This window comes from Mus musculus, chromosome X (genome assembly GCF_000001635.26).
Source record: "Mus musculus strain C57BL/6J chromosome X, GRCm38.p6 C57BL/6J".
In the NCBI taxonomy this organism is placed as follows: Eukaryota; Metazoa; Chordata; class Mammalia; order Rodentia; family Muridae; genus Mus; species Mus musculus.
The window spans coordinates 148,939,789-148,961,469 of NC_000086.7; the positions used below are offsets into that span (position 1 = coordinate 148,939,789).

Here is a 21,681-nt window from a genome sequence, read left to right on the forward strand (position 1 = left end):
CAAGACACAAATTCAGTGGTGCCACACTTAGACACTTAGACAACAGACAACATACAAGACGCACACAAACAAACGTACCTCCAAGGGGTCTTTCAGGGTTCCTTGGTGTCAAGCAGATCTCGGTGGGACCTTCAAATGATAGAACATAGTGGGGAATCCCCTACTCAATACCCTATATGGTGTGCACCCAAAAAAATCACGAAGGGCCATCTTGATGTAATTAGACAAGGTAGTTTAATTATGGAGCTCCAAACTCACATGCATCCCACACAGGAGATAAGGATGTCAGCCACGAGGCTCGAAAGCTAGGAGTTTTTATGGGGTAAGGGGCTTAGGGGTGTGGAATTGAGCATAGTGACACACTATTGTCTTATTCAAACATCAGCAGAAAAATTACATGTATGTGCAGGGTGTCAGAGTTCTGTGAGTTGTTGACTCAGTTTAGATAGATCTGTATGTCCTCACATTCCTCTTTATCTTTAAGGTTAAGCTATTCCCAGTAATGTTTTAACTACAGGGCATACCTGGGTTTGTTTTTCCTTTTTCTCAGCCCCAGGCAGCCTCTAGGCTCACAAACAACCAACAATTTCTGAGTACTTTTTATGACTTACAGGTCTTGAAATTTCATCTTTCTTTCAATCCTATTTTTTTCTCACCTCTGACACCATATAGTTAAGAACATTGGGTGGACTGTTTCCTCAAACAACATGGATTGATTCCCATCACATGGCCGTCTTCTGGACTGCACAGGCATCAGGTACACACTTGTGTCACAGGCAAAATGGAGGCAAAATAACCAAAAAGATGAACTGAGAAATCAAAATGAAAAGAAATAAAACAAATTGAAATTAGTGTGAACAGAATTATTTAGAGCCCGTTAGTAATGATCAGGATTTCCCTAGTATACAACAGAGAATACATTTAAGGAGCTAGTAGAAAAGCTTGTGGCATGATAAAGTTCTTCCAGGTTTTCCAGCCCAGCGGTTGAACTTTGTGAAAATGCCCCCTGGGAGCAGAGTAATCTTGTCTCTAAAGCCATGTGCCTAAAAGTAAAATTTTAAATATTTATATTTCAAGTGACAGAAGAAGTGAGCATTAATTTCCTTGGTTTCCTTGATTGTTCTTAGGAAACATTATTAGAAGTTGTTTGAGGAGGAAGAGAATAAAGGGTCACTTTCTGGTCTGCCATATTAGCGTATTAATTTCCTTAACTAATGGCAGAACTTTCAGTCTTATATTCTTTGCGGTGTACCAAGCCAATATGAGAGTCTAAAGTTGGGATTTTTGGAGGGTATGGATAGATGAAGAGGTAGTAACTGTTTTTTTTTGTTTGTTTGTTTGTTTTGTTTTGTTTGTTTTTTTTTGTTTTTTTTTGTTTTTTTTCGTTTAGAAAATATCTTTCCTTTCAGACTGCCTATTGAGCACGCTTCAACCCCAGTTCCCCCCCCCCTTTTTTTTCTGCTACTGGGTTCTGGGGCCAAGAGATCCAAAACATGGCTATCTAACTACAGGTCCCTGGTATCAAAATCCATACAATGCTTTCCAGAACACACATGCAAGTACATGGCCACATAGATATGCACATACAAATACTTACAAAATAAATATATAAAAGGTCCAAGATGTCATTCTTATACTTGCCAATATTAGTAATATCCCAAAGTACATTATAAATGTTACTTAAGGTAAAAGGTGTTAAATATACCAGAATTGGATTTAAAAGCAAACAAATGCCTAAAATTGTGGCTCTCTGTTTACCAAGTGTATCTTTTGGACAGTAAAACAAAAAAGTCCTGTTTCAGAGTTCTGTGGTATTCTCTTGCATTAACAAGACAGCATAACAGATGTCCTCAACTATAGTCACAAAAATATTTATGGAGTGTACACTATTAATTTAACACTTGGCACTCTAATATGTGAGCAATGAGCAATGCTCTCTTCTTAAATTTCCAATTATCTAGTTAAGAAAGCCACTAAGGAAATCTGTACAATCCCCATTTTTAAGGCTTCTGGAAATAAGTATAGCATGAATCTCAGAGAGTGAGAGAAACCTGTCACTTAACTTGTCTCCACCCATCATAGGTGATGAAACCCAGGGTCTCCCATGTACTGGAGCAGAGACTCATGAATTTTCCCCCATCTCCTCTGTCACATTCTTTAGAGTGTCCACTGTATGAAGTACTTTCTCAGTTGTGATTCAGTGTGTAGAAAACTTGTCTTGTATTAATATTTTGTAATTATTGAATAATGCTCTCACAAAATTAATGCTTTCAGATAAAAATATTAATACAATTTACAAGCCAACGAGGGTCCAAAGTCTAAAATTTCTTTGCTTGAGTTTTTAATAAATGTTGTATGGGATCATTCCTGTATAAAAATGGAGAGCACACACCTGGAAATGTAGTTATCCTTGTACTTTACATGCCTAACACAGATAAATACCTGCATTCAATATAATGGTACATGCTTATAATCCCCCTCCAGTAATGGAGCATAGTGGATGTAGATCTGAATGTTGTATTCACAAGACCCTCAGTTTCCTACTCCAGGTCCACAGACAGATTGTTTTCAGGCTCTTCATAAAAGACTGGACGTGGAGGCTCACCCTGTACCCAGAAGACTGGGGCAGGTGAAACAGGTTTATGTAATTTTAAGTAAAATCTGAACCGCAAAGTGATACCTGGTCTCAACGATGTGCAAAACATACATTTTAAAAAACAGGGTTCTTTGGTTTTGCTTTTGATTTTCTTTTTAAATGACCGTAGTATGGCTTGTGAAACAACATCTTGCCAATCCAATTCTGTTCTCCTTTTGATGGTGTGGCTATGGTGATTTGGGGACAGCAGTTGTAGGATCCATGACACTAGGTACATATGTAGCATAGGGTGGGCTTATCTGATATCAATGGGAAGGGAGGCCATTGGTCCTGTGGAGGCTTGATGCCCCAGTGTAGTGGGAAGCTAGATCTGTGAGGTGGGAGTGGGTGAGTATGTGGAGGAGCACCCTCATCAAGTCAAAGGAGAGTGGGGAGAATGAGGAGGTGGAGTTTGTGGAGGGGTAACAGGGAAGGGGATATGATTTGAAACGTAAATGCATAAAAGGAATAATACAAATAAAATAAAAAAAATAAAAACAGGAGAACAGTCAAAGGCCTGCATTTGTAAACTGTGTTTGTTCAGAAGTAGGGTACAGCTTAGTTGGCAGAGTGCTTGATGAGCATGCACAAAGTACTGAGTTTTATCCTCAGCACGGCCAATCACCTAGAAAAGCAGCTTGCATCCAAGGCAGCTTGGATGCTGGGAAGTGTTTGCTGATGTTAACTTGAAATGGCTATCTCCAGAAAGGCTGTGCCAGAGCCTGACTGATACAGAGGTAGGGTAGATGCTCACAGCCAGCCATTGGACTGAGTTTGGGGTTCCATGATGGAGGAGTTGGAGAAGACATTGAAGGAGCTGAGGGGGTTTTGCAGCCCCATGGATGGAGTAACAGTGTCAACAGGCCAGACTCCACCACCCCCACCCCCATAGCTCCCGGGAAGTAGACCACCAAGCAAAGAATACACATGGAGGAACCCATGTTGCTGGTCACATATGAGGTAGAGAAGGATGAGAAGTCTTTGGGCCTGAGGGTGTTCATTGCTCTGGTGTAAGGAAATGCCAGAGCAGGAAGAAGGGAGTGCTCAGGTGGGTAGATGAGCACCCTCATAGAGGGAGGGAGAGTGGGAATGGGATAGGGCATTTTAAGCTATTATATAGGCATCTGGTATTAAACAGTGTTTGAACAGGAAAATTGCCTACAGGGTAAGAGCACATGCAAAAGAAGAATGAGGACCTGGAACCCATACAAAAAGCAGAGCTTGGTCTTGGTCAAGGGTACATCTGTAATCCCAGTGTTCTTAGAATGGAGATAGGATCTGACTAGCTGTGACTTAGCTCGAAGTACTGTAAGATGCCCTATCTCAAGGGAGGAATTTGGAAAGTAAGAGCAGGACACCTGATGACACCTTCACTCAACCTCCTTGAAGCTCATAAGTGTGTGCTCTCACCCTTTCTCTCTCTCTCTCTCTCTCTCTCTCTTTCTCTCTCTCTCTCTTTCTCTCTCTCTCTCTTTCTCTCTCTCTCTCTCACACACACACACACACACACACACACACACACACACACATAGAGGCAATTCTGGGAACATTATTTGGTGAAGGAATATGTTACAATTTTAAGCACAGTCTCCATTCTGTGGTGCAGAGATGAAATACTTCCTTCTGACTGGAACAAGTGAGTTTGACAGAAACTGGTCTAGAACTTGCAGGATGAGATTTTTGATACTAATTTTGGTTTGGTTTGATTTGGTTTAGGTTTAGGTTTTCCTTTGTTTGTTTGTTTTATTTGTTTATTTTCATGGATTGGACCCAGGACTTTACACTCACTAAGCAAGTGTTCTACCACTGAGAACCATCCTAGGCTCCTTAAAGGGTTTTTTGATTTTTATCTTTGTTGGTTTGAAATGATATTTCATGGAAGCCAGACTGCCTATGTAGTGATGACATTAACTCCAGATTCTCTCCTTTCCATCTTCTGGAATTACAGACACTGTACCATTACTCCTAGTTTTATGGAGTGCATAGGCTCCAGCCAAGGGAGATATGTATGATAGACAAGGACTCTACCAATTTAACTACATCCCCAGGCCGAAGTTTAGGGTATAGTTGATAAATTTAGAAAGAAAAAAATTTGTTCACTTTTGCTGTTGTCCAAGATACTCCCAACTGAAAATATTGTAAAATATATTGAAATTGAAATCATCTATGCATTGCAAATAGTTTTGAACCATTCAAGAATTGCATCACTGAGAAAAGTAAAGAAAACCAAAGTGGTGATAGTGAACCTTGCATGCAACCAAATTTCTGGTAGCAATGAGACAAGTGCTAGGTTTATAGGCAAGAGCTATTACACCCTGACTATATAAAAATGTTTTGAGAGGTTCTTGCCACATATGCCTAACTAATTAAGTTGGATCTCTGGGATCCTTGTAGAAGTTGGTGGAGAAAGTAGGTTCATGCAACGTTGGCTTCTGACTTCTGCATGCACACCACAGAATACACACCCACACATATCATGGATAAAATACACAATAGTTTTCACTATTATAAGAAAATTAGAATTTAGTTCCTTAAGTTTATGAATCTTGTAGTACCTGATTTGATGTAAATAATTTCTTATGAGAACCATTGCCCTTTTCATGCTGAGTATGTACTGGACAACTGTGCTACAATCCCAGCCCAGAAAATATTCCTTACATAAATATGATTAGTTTATAATTATATTCAAGTTTTGCATTTATAATATTCTCTGTGCTAGCACTTTCTTCCTAATATCAGTTACTTTGACCATTTAGAAGTGTTTTAGCAGGGCATGGTAATGCCAAATATAGGGGTATTTTGCTTGCTAAGCAACATATACTAGTTTAAAGCTAGATTTTTTAGTACTGTCCGTATAATGTTAGTCACTTACTCTTATGGATTATCATAGACACTTGTCAAAGTGTTTACTGTCTCCTTTTGAGTGATTCACTAATCTGCCTCTCTGGTTTAAGAGCTGAAAAGAATGAAAATAAAGCTAAGTTATTACCAGATCCATTTATTTCAATTGTACCAAGCCAACTTTTTGCTACCTTTATAGCATTTCTTTTCCACTCACTTAGTTTTTCTCCCTAGAATTAAGTATTTGTTTACATTCAAATATAAATTTTTAATGACCAGTGGTGAGAGAATAATTTGGAATATTTTATTTGATCTTAAGGAGTTGTATTACAGAATATTCTTAAATGTAGATGTAGCTCATTTGGTAGGGTAATTAGCTAGCGTGCATGAAACCCTGAGTTCAATTCTCATTACAATATAGTACCATTTGTAGTGGCAAGTGTCTTTAATCCTAGTGTTGAAGAGGATGAAGGGGGAGTTTAAAAGTTCAAGATCACAATTGAATATGTAGTAAGTTACTGGTTGTCATAAAATTCTACAAGCTCCACCCAAAATATCTCTTTTTTCTTAATTAGGATGCCAAATGGTTTAGTTGGTAAAATGCACAAGACACCTAATTTTCATTATTTTTATGTTACATTCATATAATTATCCTTGTGAAAGTGACATGGTGTTTAGTTTAGTTCCATAAACTAGTACATAAAAAGTATTGTCATTCATTCTATGAGAAAATCACTGACAGAAATAGTCTTAAGAAGCTGATGTGGTGGTACAAGCCTATAATTCCAAACTTCATGAGAATCACATGTTTCAGTCTAACCTAAACATTTTAATGAGAACTTCTCAAAAAAGCAAAGGAGGGGAGGAAGAGAGGAAGTAAGAAAAGAAGGAGGGGTTTAAAATATACACTTATGGCTTAAATAAATCATCGACTGTCTTATTTATATTATATAACTGGGATCCTTTGCAGACAAGACAAGTCAACAGAGACAGATGAACAAGGAGCAATGGAAATCAATCAGAAGAGAGACAGCTAAAATTAGAAAGAAACCAATTTTTCTTCAGGTGATTACATGGCCTCTCCCAATCTCATGACCACCACATTGGCAGATATCATGGCCACTATTCCAGAAGATCACATAGCTGATTCAGGAGAGCTCCTATCCACTCAGATAGATCTCATGTCTATTCAGGTAGAACTAGTAGCTATACAGATAGACCACACCATGACCTCTCAGAAAGTCCACATCATAACCATTCAGATATAGTACACTATGACCTCTCAGATAGACCATATCATGTCCTATTAGTTAGACTACACCATTAACATCCCAGATAGACTGTATCATGACCTCTCAGATAGACTGCATCATGAACTCTCAGTTAGACCACATCCTGACCTCTCAGGAATGCCACACCAGGACCTCCCAGTTAAACCACTTCATGACCTATCAGGTAGACAACCACATGATAATTCAAGTAGACCATATCATGAGTAAGCAGTTAGACCATATCATGACCTCTCAGGTATACCACACCATTACCTCTCAGAGAGACCACACCATGAACTCTCAGATAGACCATATCCTGACCTATCAGGTAGACCATACCATGACCTCTCAGACCACACCATGAACTTTCAGGTAGACCACTTCATGACCTCTCAGGTATACCACACCATGACTGCTCAGATATACTACACCATGACCACTCAGATATACCATACCATGACCTACCAGTTAGACCACATCTTGACCACTCAGACCACTTCATGACCTCTCAGGTAGACCACATCATGACTACTTAGGTACACCATGTCAATACCACTCAGGTAGACAAACTCATGATAATTCAAGTAGACCATACCATGAGTAATCAGGTAGACCATATCATGACCACTCAGATAGACTGCACCATGAACTCTCAGACCACTTCATAACTACTCATGTAGACCACATTATAACCATACAGTTAGGCTTCAACATGGCCACTCACATAGATTTCATCTTAAGCATACAGTGAGAGTTCTTCCCAGCCACTCAAGGATAGCTCATCCTGGCAATACAGAGAGAGATAATCAAGTCCAAAGAGGGAGAGCTCATGATAACCATACATAGTTAGCTCATCTTATTATGACAGCACATTTCATCATGACCACTCAGGGAGAGCTTATCATGGTCATGCAGGGAAAGCTCAAAACAACTAGTCATGGAGAGCTCATAACAACCAGTCATGGAGAGATCATAACATCCAGTCACAGAGAGGCAGTGACAACCAGACATGGAGAGGTCATAATAATCATTCATGGAGTGCTTGTAACATCTGGTCACAGAGAGATCATTATGACCGTTCATTGAGATCTAGTACCATCCAGTCATGGATGTTTCATGAAGCAGAAAGATACCATGGTTGAAGAGGAAGAAATGGACCAAGGGCTGCATCACCACCAGGAACTAAGACAGAAATTGACAGGTAGAAACAAAATCAGTACTTTATCTATGTTAGTACAATGTTTGGAATGATATAGAAATGTATAAGCATTTCTGTGTCTTTTTAAAAAGATTTATTTATTTATTATAAGTAAGTACACTATAGCTGTCTTCAGATACACCAGAAGAGGGCATCAGATCTCACTACAGATGGCTATGAGCCACCATGTGGTTGCTGAGATTTGAACTCAGGACCTTTGGAAGATCAGTCAGTGCTCCTAACCGCTGAGGATCTCTCTAGCCCCCATATCTGTGTCTAAATAACTAAATTTGTATTTTCTCAATTCAGACACTATTCCACACCGTCAGAGAAACTTGTCTACTAACAAACTATAGAAATATCCTTGAAAGGATAGTCTTTCAGACACTGTTCCAATTCAGGTATGTATTGGAATAATTTTCTGGCTCATAATATCAACTCACATGCATATGCAATTGCCTAAGATTGTTTACTAGTTTCTGGCATTTCCTACTAGGCCTATGCACTACTCAGAGTAGCTACTCCCTTTGCATCTTCCAAGCTGGTAAGCAAGATAATATACCAACAGATTATGCTAAATTGATATGATAGAGTATGACTCATGGTAATCAACCTGTTTCTTTACTTTATCTCCTTGCTTAGGAGTCATTACGACTTTATCAGGCAAATTATCTCCCCCTCTGTGTGTGTTTGTATGTATGTGAGTGTATATATCTGTATGAAAGAGTGTGTATGTTTGTTTGTGTGTGAGTTTGTATGTTGTTGTTGTGCTAATTGTGATAGAGTCTGTACACATTAGGCAAGTGATTTATGTCTAAGACACAACCTCAGCCCAACAAGTATATCTTACAGCAGTTTCTCCAAATCCACTCTCCAAAGTGTATGCTCTCTTTAGCTGTATGTTCTTGCCTTCAAATTATGTGAGGCAAACAGGGCAACAGCCATAAGCTATGTTATTTTGGGTGTCTCTTCTATTCCTGTGTCTAACACTTGAAGAGGAGGTTTCCCATACCTAGCCCAGGGCGTATGTTAGGTAGTCTATGATCCTTGTTGCAAGAACTGGCACTTAGAATTGTAAAACTTCATTCAAACTACATACGTAAATCTCTTTAAATATGCACTTACAGATTCAACACAATCCCCATCAAAATTCAAACTCAATTATTCATTGACTTAGAAAGGGCAATTTGCAAATTCATCTGGAAAAATAAAAAAACCTAGGATATGAAAAACTATTCTGAACAATAAAAGCACCTGTGGTGGAATTACCATGCATGACATTAAGCTGTACTACAGAGCAATTGTGATTAAAAACTGCATGATACTGGTACAGTGACAGACAGGTAGATAAATGGAATAAAATTGAAGAACCAGAAATGAATCCACACAGCTTTGGTCACTTGATCTTTGACAATGGACCTAAAACCATCCAGTGGGAAAAAGACAGCATTCTCAACCAATGGTGGTGGCACAATTGGTGGTTATCATGAAGAAGAATGTGAATTGATCAATTCTTATCTCCTTGTACAAAGCTCAAGTCTAAGTGGATCAATTAGCTCCACATAAGATCAGAGACACTGAAATTTTTTTTTTTTAAAGATTTATTTGTTATTATATGTAAGTACACTGTAGCTGTCTTCAGACACACCAGAAGAGGGAGTCAGATCTTGTTACGGATGGTTGTGAGCCACCATGTGGTTGCTGGGATTTGAACTCTGGACCTTCGGAAGAGCAGTCGGGTGCTCTTACCCGCTGAGCCATCTCGCCAGCCCTTTTTTTTTTTTTTTTTAAAGATTTATTTGTTATTATATGTAAGTACACTGTAGCGACACTGAAATTAATAGAGGAGAAATTAGGGAAAAACCTCGAATATATGGGCACAGGGAAAAATTCCTAAAAAGAACAGTAATGGCTTGAGCGATAAGATCAAGAATTGACAAATGGTACCTCATAAAATTGCAAAGCTTCTGTAAGGCAAAAGATACTGCCAATAAGACAAAAAGGCCACCAACAGATTGGGAAAGGATATTTACCAACCCTAAATCTGATAGGGGAATAATATCCAATATATACAAAGAGCTCAAGAAGCTGGACTCCAGAAATTCAAATAACCCCATTAAAAATGGGGTTCAGAGCTGAACAAAGAATTCTCAACTGGGGAAGACTTAATGGCTGAGAGGCACCTGAAAAAATGTTCAACATCCTTAATCATCAGGGAAATGCAAATCAAAACAACACTGAGATTCCACCTTACACCAGTGAGAATGGCTAGGATCAAAAATTCAGGTGACAGCAGATGCTGGCAAGGATGTGGAGAAAGAGGAACACTCCTCCATGGATGGTGGGATTGAAACCTTGTACAACCACTCTGGAAGTCATTGTGGAGGTTCCTCAGAAAATTGGATATCATACTCCTGGATGATCCATCAATACCTCTCCTGAGCATATACCCAGAAGAAGTTCCAACTGGTAATAAGAACATATGCTCCAATATGTTCATAGCAACCTTATTTATAATAGCCAGAAGCTGAAAAGAACCCAGATGTCCCTCAACAGAAGAATGGATACAGAAAATATGGTACATTTACACAATGGAGTACTACTCAGCTATTAAAAATGGATTTATGAAATTCTTGGACAAATGGATGTATGTGGAGGATATCATCCTTAGTGAGGTAACCCTATCACAAAAGAAGTCATTAGATATGAACTCACTGATAAGTGAATATAAGCCCAGTAACATAGAACACCCAAGATACAATTTGCAAAATACAAGAAAATCAAGAAGAGGGAAGACCAATGGGTGAATACTTCATTACTCCTTAGAATAGGGAACAAAATACCCATGAAAGGAGTTACAGAGACAAAGAATGGAGCTAAGATGAAAGGATGGACTATCCCTAGACTTCCCCACGCAGGGATCCATCCCATAATCAGCCACCAAACTCAGACACTATTTCATATGCCTGAAAGAATTTGCTGAAGGGACCATGTTATAGCTATCTCGTATGAGGCTATGCCAGTGCCTGGCAAATAGAGAAATGGATGTTCACAGTCATCTATAGGATGGAACACAGGGCTCCCAATGGAGGAGGTAGAGAAGGTACACATTGAACTGAAGGGGTCTGCAAACCTATAGGTGTAAGAACAGTATGAATTTAACAGTACCCCAGAGCTCGTGTCTCTAGCTGCATATGTAGCAGATGGCCTAATTGGCCATCACTGGGAATAAAGGCCCCTTGGTATTGCAAACTTTATATGCCCTAGTACAGGGGAATGTGAGGGCCAAGGCACAGGAGTGGTTCAGTAGGGGAGCAGGGTGGAAGGAGGGTTTTTGGAATTTTCGGAATACCATATGAAATGTATATAAAGAAAATATCGAAAACATACACTCATGGCTTAATCAAATCATAGACTATCTCATTTATATTATATAACTGGGACCCTTTGCAGACATGACAAGTCAGCAGAGACAATCGAACAAGGAGGAATGGAAACCAATCAGAAGAAAGAGAGGAGGCCTCAGCCTCAGCAGCAGCGGTCGCCATCTTGGTTCCGGGACTCAGCAGAACTTAGGAAATTAGTCTGAACAGGTGAGAGGGTGCGCCAGAGAACCGGACAGCTTCTGGGACAGGCGGAAGCAGAGAGCCGCTGAGGCAGCACCCTTGGTGGGCCGCAGAGAGCCGGCCACCGTCCGGACCAGAGGACAGGTGTCCACCTGGCTTGGGAGGCGGCCTCAGCCTCAGCAGCAGCGGTCGCTATCTTGATTCCAGGACTCCCTGGAACTTAGGAATTTAGTCTGCACAGGTGAGAGTCTGCACCACAGAAGCTGACAGTTTCTGGATACTGCCAAAGCAACACAGCTTCTGAGAAAGGCCCTGTTTTGGGCCTTCTTCTTCGGCCAGAGGAGGTCCAAAAACAAGATATCTGCGCACCTTCCCTGTAAGAGAGCTTGCCAGCAGAGAGTGCTCTGAGCACTGAAACTCAGAGAATCTGTCTCCCAGGTCTGCTGATAGACAGTAACAGAATCACCAGAAGAACAATCTCTAAACAGAGTCAAATATAACTATTAACTCCAGAGATTACCAGATGGCGAAAGGTAAACGTAGAAATCTTACGAACAGGAACCAAGACCACTCACCATCATCAGAACCCAGCACTCCCACTTCGTCCAGTCCAGGACACCCCAACACACCTGAAAACCTAGACCTAGATTTAAAAGCATATCTCATGATGATGGTAGAGGACATCAAGAAGGACTTTAATAAATCACTTAAAGAAATACAGGAGAACACTGCTAAAGAGTTACAAGTCCTTAGAGAAAAACAGGAAAACACAATCAAACAGGTAGAAGTCCTTACAGAAAAAGAGGAAAAAACACACAAACAGGTGATGGAAATGAACAAAACCATACTAGACCTAAAAAGGGAAGTAGACACAATAAAGAAAACTCAAAGTGAGGCAACACTGGAGATAGAAACCCTAGGAAAGAAATCTGGAACCATAGATTTGAGCATCAGCAACAGAATACAAGAGATGGAAGAGAGAATCTCAGGTGCAGAAGATTCCATAGAGTACATCGGCACAACAATCAAAGAAAATGGAAAATGCAAAAAGATCCTAACTCAAAATATCCAGGAAATCCAGGACACAATGAGAAGACCAAACCTACGGATAATAGGAGTGGATGAGAATGAAGATTTTCAACTCAAAGGACCAGCAAACATCTTCAACAAAATTATTGAAGAAAACTTCCCAAATCTAAAGAAAGAGATGCCTATGAACATACAAGAAGCCTACAGAACTCCAAATAGACTGGACCAGAAAAGAAATTCCTCCCGACACATAATAATCAGAACAACAAATGCACTAAATAAAGATAGAATACTAAAAGCCGTAAGGGAAAAAGGTCAAGTAACATATAAAGGCAAGCCTATCAGAATTACACCAGATTTTTCACCAGAGACTATGAAAGCCAGAAGAGCCTGGACAGATGTTATACAGACACTAAGAGAACACAAATTCCAGCCCAGGCTACTATACCCATTCAAACTCTCAATTACCATAGATGGAGAAAACAAAGTATTCCATGACAAAACCAAATTCACACATTATCTCTCCACGAATCCAGCCCTTTAAAAGATAATAACAGAAAAAATCCAATACAAGAATGGGAACAACGCCCTAGAAAAAACAGGAAGGTAATCCCTCAACAAACCTAAAAGAAGATAGCCACAAGAACAGAATGCCAACTTTAACAACAAAAATAACAGGAAGCAACAATTACTTTTCCTTAATATCTCTTAACATCAATGGTCTCAACTCCCCCATAAAAAGACATAGACTAACAAACTGGCTACACAAACAAGACCCAACATTTTGCTGCTTACAGGAAACACATCTCAGAGAAAAAGATAGACACTACCTCAGAATGAAAGGCTGGAAAACAATTTTCCAAGCAAATGGTATGAAGAAACAAGCTGGAGTAGCCATCCTAATATCTGATAAGATTGACTTCGAATCCAAAGTCATCAAAAAAGACAAGGAGGGGCACTTCGTTCTCATCAAAGGTAAAATCCTCCAAGAGGAACTCTCAATTCTGAATATCTATGCTCCAAATACAAGGGCATCCACATTCATTAAAGAAACTTTAGTAAAGCTCAAAGCACACATTGCACCTCACACAATAATAGTGGGAGACTTCAACACACCACTTTCACCAATGGACAGATCATGGAAACAGAAACTAAACAGGGACACACTGAAACTAACAGAAGTGATGAAACAAATGGATCTGGCAGATATCTACAGAACATTTTATCCTAAAACAAAAGGATATATCTTCTTCTCAGCACGTCATGGTACCTTCTCCAAAATTGACCACATAATAGGTCACAAAACAGGCCTCAACAGATTCAAAAATATTGAAATTGTCCCATGTATCCTATCAGATCACTATGCACTAAGGCTGATCTTCAATAATAAAAAAATAATAGAAAGCCAACACTCACATGGAAACTGAACAACACTCTTCTCAATGATACCTTGGTCAAGGAAGGAATAAAGAAAGAAATTAAAGACTTTTTAGAGTTTAATGAAAATGAAGCCACGACGTACCCAAACCTTTGGGACACAATGAAAGCATTTCTAAGAGGGAAACTCATAGCTCTGAGTGCCTCCAAGAAGAAACGGGAGAGAGCACATACTAGCAGCTTGAAAACACATCTAAAAGCTCTAGAAAAAAAGGAAGCAAATTCACCCAAGAGGAGTAGATGGCAGGAAATAATCAAACTCAGGGGTGAAATCAACCAAGTGGAAACAAGAAGAACTATTCAAAGAATTAACCAAACGAGGAGTTGGTTCTTTGAGAAAAATCAACAAGATAGATAAACCATTAGCTAGACTCACTAGAGGGCACAGGGACAAAATCCTAATTAACAAAATCAGAACTGAAAATGGAGACATAACAACAGATCCTGAAGAAATCCAAAACACCATCAGATCCTTCTACAAAAGGCTATACTCAAAAAACTGGGAAACCGGGACGAAATGGACAAATTTCTGGACAGAAACCAGGTACCAAAGTTGAATCAGGATCAAGTTGATCTTCTAAACAGTCCCATATCCCCTAAAGAAATAAAAGCAGTTATAAATAGTCTCCCAACCAAAAAAAGCCCAGGACCAGACGGGTTTAGTGCAGAGTTCTATCAGACCTTCAAAGAAGATCTAATTCCAGTTCTGCACAAACTATTTCACAAGATAGAAGTAGAAGGTACTCTACCCAACTCATTTTATGAAGCCACTATTACTCTGATACCTAAACCACAGAAAGGCCCAACAAAGATAGAGAACTTCAGACCAATTTCTCTTATGAATATCGATGCAAAAATCCTCAATAAAATTCTCGCTAACCGAATCCAAGAACACATTAAAGCAATCATCCATCCTGACCAAGTAGGTTTTATTCCAGGGATGCAGGGATGGTTTAATATACGAAAATCCATCAATGTAATCCATTATATAAACAAACTCAAAGACAAAAACCACATGATCATCTCGCTAGATGCAGAAAAAGCATTTGACAAGATCCAACACCCATTCACGATAAAAGTTCTGGAAAGATCAGGAATTCAAGGCCCAAACCTAAACATGATAAAAGCAATCTACAGCAAACCAGTAGCCAACATCAAAGTAAATGGAGAGAAGCTGGAAGCAATCCCACTAAAATCAGGGAGTAGACAAGGCTGCCCACTTTCTCCCTACCTTTTCAACATAATACTTGAAGTATTAGCCAGAGCAATTCGACAACAAAAGGAGATCAAGGGGATACAAATGGGAAAAGAGGAATTCAAAATATCACTTTTTGCAGATGATATGATAGTATATATAAGTGACCCCAAAAATTCCACCAGAGAACTCCTAAACCTGATAAACAGCTTCGGTGAAGTAGCTGGATATAAAATAACCTCAAACAAGTCAATGGCCTTTCTCTATACAAAGAATAAACAGGCTGAGAAAGAAATTAGGGAAACAACACCCTTCTCAATAGTCACAAATAATATAAAATATCTCGGCGTGACTCTAACTAAGGAAGTGAAAGATCTGTATGATAAAAACTTCAAGTCTCTGAAGAAAGAAATTAAAGAAGATCTCAGAAGATGGAAGGATCTCCCATGCTCATGGATTGGCAGGATCAACATTGTAAAAATGGCTATCTTGCCAAAAGCAATCTACAGATTCAATGCAATCCCCATCAAAATTCCAACTCAATTCTTCAACGAATTAGAAGGAGCAATTTGCAAATTCATCTGGAATAACAAAAAACCTAGGATAGCAAAAAGTCTTCTCAAGGATAAAAGAACCTCTGGTGGAATCACCATGCCTGACCTAAAGCTTTACTACAGAGCAATTGTGATAAAAACTGCATGGTACTGGTATAGAAACAGACAAGTAGACCAATGGAATAGAATTGAAGACCCAGAAATGAATCCACACACCTATGGTCACTTGATCTTTGACAAGGGAGCTAAAACCATCCAGTGGAAGAAAGACAGCATTTTCAACAATTGGTGCTGGCACAACTGGTTGTTATCATGTAGAAGAATGCGAATCGATCCATACTTTTCTCCTTGTACTAAGGTCAAATCTAAGTGGATCAAGGAACTTCACTTAAAACCAGAGACACTGAAACTTATAGAGGAGAAAGTGGGGAAAAGCCTTGAAGATATGGGCACAGGGGAAAAATTCCTGAACAGAACAGCAATGGCTTGTGCTGTAAGATCGAGAATTGACAAATGGGACCTAATGAAACTCCAAAGTTTCTGCAAGGCAAAAGACACCGTCAATAAGACAAAAAGACCACCAACAGATTGGGAAAGGATCTTTATCTATCCTAAATCAGATAGGGGACTAATATCCAACATATATAAAGAACTCAAGAAGGTGGACTTCAGAAAATCAAATAACCCCATTAAAAAATGGGGCTCAGAACTGAACAAAGAATTCTCACCTGAGGAATACCGAATGGCAGAGAAACACCTGAAAAAATGTTCAACATCCTTAATCATCAGGGAAATGCAAATCAAAACAACCCTGAGATTCCACCTCACACCAGTCAGAATGGCTAAGATCAAAAATTCAGGTGACAGCAGATGCTGGCGTGGATGTGGAGAAAGAGGAACACTCCTCCATTGTTGGTGGGATTGCAGGCTTGGAAAAATTTTCCTAGAGGGTCACTAGGAGTGATAGTAAGTGGAACTATTCCTTTTTCCACCCCTTGATTCCTGGACCCATGAATCCTGGCTATGGGTGAAACTGTACCATATATCGAGCGCTGATTCAAAGCATATACTGCCTTCTGAAGAACTCTACCCCAGCCTTCCAAGCTGTTACCCCCTAAATGGCGCTGTAACTGGGTCTTCAAAAGGCCATTCCATCTTTCTATCAGACCAGCTGCTTCAGGATGATGGAGAGTGTGGTAAGACCAGTGAATTCCATGATCGTGGGCCCACTGTCGTACTTCTCTGGCTGTGAAATGAGTTCCTTGGTCAGAAGCAATACTGTGTGGAATACCATGACGATAGATAAGGCATTCTGTCAGTCCGTTAATGGTGGTTTTAGCAGAGGCATTACGTGCAGGAAAAGCAAATCCATAACCAGAATAAGTATCTACTCCAGTAAGAACAAAACGCTGTCCTTTCCACGAAGGAAGTGGTCCAATGTAGTCAACCTGCCACCAGGTTGCTGGCTGGTCACCTCGAGGAATGGTGCCATATCTGGGGCTCAGTGTTGGTTTCTGCTGTTGGCAGATCTGGCAATCAGCAGCAGCTGTAGCCAGGTCAGCTTTGGTGAGTGGAAGCCCGTGTTGCTGAGCCCAAGCATAACCTCCATCTCGACCACCATGGCCACTTTGTTCATGTGCCCACTGAGCAATGACAGGGATGGCTGGGGAGAGAGGCTGACTGTCCACAGAACGGGTCATCTTATCCACTTGCTTATTGAACTCCTCCTCGGCTGAAGTCACCTTTTGGTGAGCATTTACATGGGACACAAATATCTTCACATCCTTTGCCCATTTGGAGAGATCTATCCACATACTTCTTCCCCAGATGTCTTTCTCACCAATTTTCCAATTGTGATCTTTCCAAGTCCCTGACCATCCAGCCAATCCATTGACTACAGCCCATGAGTCAGTGAATAATCGTACATCTGGCCATTTCTTCTTGCAAACAAACTGTAATACCATGTGTACTGCCCGAAGTTCTGCCCACTGTGAAGATTTCCCTTCACCTGTGTCTTTCAGGGTTGTCCCAGAAAGGGGTTGTAATGCTGCAGCTGTCCACTTCTGGGTACAAGCCTGCACTCTGGAAATCAGTCTGGCGGTTCCTCAGAAAATTGGACATAGTACTACCGGAGGATCCAGCAATACCTCTCCTGGGCATATATCCAGAAGATGCCCCAACTGGTAAGAAGGACACATGCTCCACTATGTTCATAGCAGCCTTATTTATAATAGCCAGAAGCTGGAAAGAACCCAGATGCCCCTCAACAGAGGAATGGATACAGAAAATGTGGTACATCTACACAATGGAGTACTACTCAGCTATTAAAAAGAATGAATTTATGAAATTCCTAGCCAAATGGATGGACCTGGAGGGCATCATCCTGAGTGAGGTAACACATTCACAAAGGAACTCACACAATATGTACTCACTGATAAGTGGATATATAGCCCAAAACCTAGGATACCCAAGATATAAGATACAATTTCCTAAACACATGAAACTCAAGAAAAATGAAGACTGAAGTGTGGACACTATGCCCCTCCTTAGAAGTGGGAACAAAACACCCTTGGAAGGAGTTACAGAGACAAAGTTTGGAGCTGAGATGAAAGGATGGACCATGTAAAGACTGCTATATCCAGGGATCCACCCCATAATCAGCATCCAAACGTTGACACCATTGCATACACTAGCAAGATTTTGCTGAAGGGACCCAGATGTAGCTGTCTCTTGTGAGACTATGCCGAGGCCTAGCAAACACAGAAGTGGATGCTCACAGTCACCTAATGGATGGATCACAGGGCTCCCAATGGAGGAGCTAGAGAAAGTACCCAAGGAGCTAAAGGGATCTGCAACCCTATAGGTGGAACAACATTATGAACTAACCAGTACCCCGGAGCTCTTGACTCTAGCTGCATATATATCAAAAGATGGCCTAGTCGGCCATCACTGGAAAGAGAGGCCCATTGGACACGCAAAATTTATATGCCCCAGTACAGGGGAACGCCAGGGCCAACAACGGGGAGTGGGTGGGTAGGGGATTGGGGGTGGGTGGGTATGGGGGGCTTTTGGTATAGCATTGGAAATGTAAATGAGCTAAATACCTAATAAAAAATTAAAAAAAAGAAAAATACACTCATGGCTTAATCAAATCATAGACTATCTCATTTATATTATATAACTGGGACCCTTTGCAGACATGACAAGTCAGCAGAGACAATCGAACAAGGAGGAATGGAAACCAATCAGAAGAAAGAGATAGCTACAACTAGAAAGAAACCAATTTTTCTCCAGGAGATGACATGGCCTCTCCCAATCTCATGACACCACATTGGCAGATCTTATGGTGACTATTCCAGAATATCATATAGTTGATAAAGGGGAGCTCCTATTTTCACTTAGATAGATCTCGTGTCTACTAGGTAGAACTAATAATTATACAGTGACCAACACCATGAACTCTCATGTAGACCACATCATAACCATTCAGATATACTACACTATGACCTCTCAAATAGACCACATCATGACCTCTCATATAGACCACACCATGATCTCTCAGATAGTCTATATCATGACGTCTCAGATAGACCACATCATGACCTTTCAGATAGACCAAATCTTGACCTCTCAGTAAGACCACACCATGACCTCTCAGGTAAACCACACCATGATTAGTCAGACTACTTCCTGATCGCTCAGGTAGACCACTTCCTGACCTCTCAGGTAGACCATACCATGACTAGTCAGCTAGATCATTTCCTGACCTCTCAGGTAGACCATACCATGACTAGTCAGGTAGACCACATCAAAACCATGCAGTTAGGCTTCAACATGGCCACTCAGATAGATATTGTCTTACCCATACAGAGAGAGTTCTTCCTAGCCACTCAGGGATAGCTCATCCTGGCCACACAGAGAGAGATAATCAAGGCCAAAGAGGGAGAGCTCATGATAACCATACAGGGTTAGCTCATCACAACCATGACGGCAAATCTCATCATGAACACTCAGGGAGACCTTACCATGGCCATGCAATGAGAGCTCATAACAACCAGTCATGGAGAGATCTTAACCAGTCATGGAGAGGTCAGAACAACCAGTCACAGAGAGGTCATGACAACCAGTCACAGAGAGGTCATGACAACCAGTCATGTAGAGGTCATAATAATCAGTCATGGAGAGCTCATAACACCCGGTCACGGAGAGATCGTTATGACACCTCATTGAGATCTAGTAGCATCCAGTCATGGATGCTTCATGAAGGAGAAAGATACCATGGTCCAAGAGGAAGAAATGGAACCAGGAACTGAGCCAGAAATTGACAGGTAGAAACAAAATCAGTACTTTATCAATGTTAGTACAATGTTTGGAATGATATAGAAAAGTATAAGAATTTCTGTGTCTTAATAACTAAATTTGTATATTCCCAATTCAGACACTGCTGCACACAGTAGGAAAAACTTGTCTAGTAACAAACTATAGAAATGATCCCTAAAGGATAGTCTTTCAGACACTGTTCCAATTCAGGAGTGTATGGGAACAATTTTGTGGCTCATGATATCAACTCACATGCATATGCGATGGCTTAAGATTGTTTCCCAGTTTCTGGCCTTTCCTACTAGGCCTATGCACGACTCAGCGTAGCTACTCCTTTTGCATCTTCCAAGCTAGTAAGCAAGAAAATATACCAACAAATTGTGTGAAATTGATATGATAGGATATAACTAATGGTAGTCAACCTGTTTCTTTCCTTTATCTCCTTCCTTAGGAGCCTTAAAGGCTTCATCAGACAAATTATCTCCCCTTCTTTGTGTGTTTTCATGTATGTGAGTGTATGTATCTGTGTGAGAGAGAGTGCATGTTTGTATGTGTGTGAGGTTGTATGTTGTTGTGCAAATTGAGATAGAGCCTGTACACATTAGTCAAGTGATTTATGTCTAAGCCCAACAAGTATATCTTACAGCAGTTTCTCCAAATCCACTCTCCAAAGTGTATTCTGTCTTTAGCTGTAGAAACTTGCCTTCAAATTATGTGAGGCAAACAGGGCAACAGCAGTAGCCAATATTATTTTGGGAGTCTCTTCTATTCCTGTGTCTAACACTTGTAGAGCAGGTTTCCTGTACCTAGCACAGGATTTATGTTAGGTAGTCTATGATCCTTGTGCCGAGAGCTGGCACTTAGAATTGTAAAACTTCATTCAAACTACATACATTCATATGTTTAAATATGCACATACATAACATAAGTATTTTATTAATATTTTTAATTTCTTACTGGATATTTTCTTTATTTACATTTTAAATGTCTCCATTCCCAGTCACCCCCCAAAACCCCTATCCCATCCAACCCTCCCCTGCTTCAATGATAGTATTCCCCCACCCATCCACCCACTCCCACTTACCTGCCCTCCAATTACCCTACACTGGGGCATCGAGACTTCACAGGACCAAGGGCCTACCATTCATGTCCAACAAGACCATCTTCTGCTACATTTGCAGCTAGAGCCATGTGTCCCCCCATGTGTACTCTTTGCTTAATCATTTAGTCCCTGGGAGCTCTGGAGTATCTGGTTGGTTCATATTGTTGTTCCTCCTATGGGGCTGCAACCCCATTCAACTCCTTCAGTACTTTATCTAGCTCCTCCATTTGGGAACCAATGCTCAGTCCCACGGTTGGCTGTGAGCATCCCCCTCTGTATTTGTCAGGCACTGGTAGAGCCTCTCAGGAGACAGCTACATCAGGCTCCTGTCAGCAAGCACTTCTTGGCATCCTGAAATAGTGTCTGGATTTGGTAACTGTATTTGGGATGGATCCCCAGTTGGGGCAATCTCTGGATAGCCTTTCCATCAGCTCCACACTTTGTGTATGTAAGTCCTCTTATGGGTATTTTGTTCCACCTTCTAAGGACCGAAGTATCCACACTTTTGTCTTCCTTCTTCTTGAGGTTCATGT

General features: G+C 40.4%; 1 pseudogene; it reads left to right on the forward strand.

Moving 5' to 3' along the window:
* Positions 1-7,881: 7,881 nt before the first annotated feature.
* Positions 7,882-20,048, forward strand: Gm15094 (annotated as a pseudogene).
* The last annotated feature ends 1,633 nt before the right edge of the window (positions 20,049-21,681 follow it).